The sequence below is a fragment of the Morone saxatilis genome, unplaced genomic scaffold (genome assembly GCF_004916995.1).
Source record: "Morone saxatilis isolate NCDOM2014 unplaced genomic scaffold, NCSU_SB_2.0 Contig4, whole genome shotgun sequence".
In the NCBI taxonomy this organism is placed as follows: Eukaryota; Metazoa; Chordata; class Actinopteri; family Moronidae; genus Morone; species Morone saxatilis.
This window is the reverse complement of record NW_023339984.1, coordinates 5,618,187-5,619,074: the sequence shown is the minus strand read 5'-3', so window position 1 is coordinate 5,619,074 and position 888 is coordinate 5,618,187. Positions and strand designations below refer to the sequence as shown.

The following is an 888-nucleotide window of genomic DNA, read 5'->3' as shown; positions in this document are numbered from 1 at the left end:
TTTATTTACTTTATATTAAAAATATAAAATTAAAAAATAGGACACTAATTGTCATTTTATCCCATCAGTGCTGGGTGAAGCACATATTTTACACTGATAACTCAGACCTTAGATACAATGGCGTAAGATAAGTGCAATAGGTAGAGAATACGGAGTCATTTTGGAAAAACTTAAGATATTCATCAGCCAAAGAAGTAAAGAAGACATACCTCTTCCACAGCAACTGTCACACACTTGAACCTCCAGCTCCCAGCTACTGTAACTGCTCAGAGGCCAATGACTGATGCATTGGAGAGTGGTAGCATGGGGAAGTATATGAATCCGAATACCTGCAAAATACGGTGTAAGTAAACGCTATATGGCTATAACGTGAGACAAACTTTTGTCTGAGTTAAGTGTGTGTTTCATTTGTTTTATTCTTAAAGTCCTAATTAGTGAGTTGTCTCTACTGACTGTATGTTCGCGTGCACATGCATCTACTTTGTGTGTATGTGTGTGTTGTTTTTATTGGCTTGTGTGTGTGTGTGTGTGTGTATTGTATTGCAGCACTGGGACTCATTGGATCAGTCTGTGATCTAAGCCAAGATCAAACTAAACAGATGAGTGCAATGAAAAGATTTTGTTAAAATCCCTTTCTGTGAGTGTGTGCGATCCTTTCTTTGTGTATGTGCATGCAACATCTGTGTGCATTTATTCAAGCATGTGCATGAAACATTTGAACATAATGTGTGTGAGTGCATCATTGGCTTTCTTTCCCAGAGTCTGTCCTTGCTATTTGATGATAAAACCAGACAGAGGATGAAACTCCACATCTCTCCCCTACTTAATCTGTCTTTTCTTTCCGTCTTTCTGCAGTGGATGATTTAACCCCCCCCCCCCCCCCCCCCC

General features: G+C 39.5%; 1 protein-coding gene and 1 long non-coding RNA gene across 2 annotated transcripts in view; both read right to left on the bottom strand.

The window, feature by feature from the left end:
* LOC118338032 overlaps positions 1-512 on the bottom strand; it is a 2,093-nt gene extending 1,581 nt beyond the window's left edge. Inside the window, exon 1 of the long non-coding RNA XR_004797210.1 lies at positions 210-512. This is a non-coding gene — a long non-coding RNA (uncharacterized LOC118338032). The remainder of the gene's footprint in view (positions 1-209) is intronic.
* The window catches only part of hspa12b (heat shock protein 12B), a 20,013-nt gene that overhangs the window by 14,312 nt on the left and 4,813 nt on the right, over positions 1-888 (bottom strand). The gene's annotated exons all lie outside the window — the stretch shown is intronic.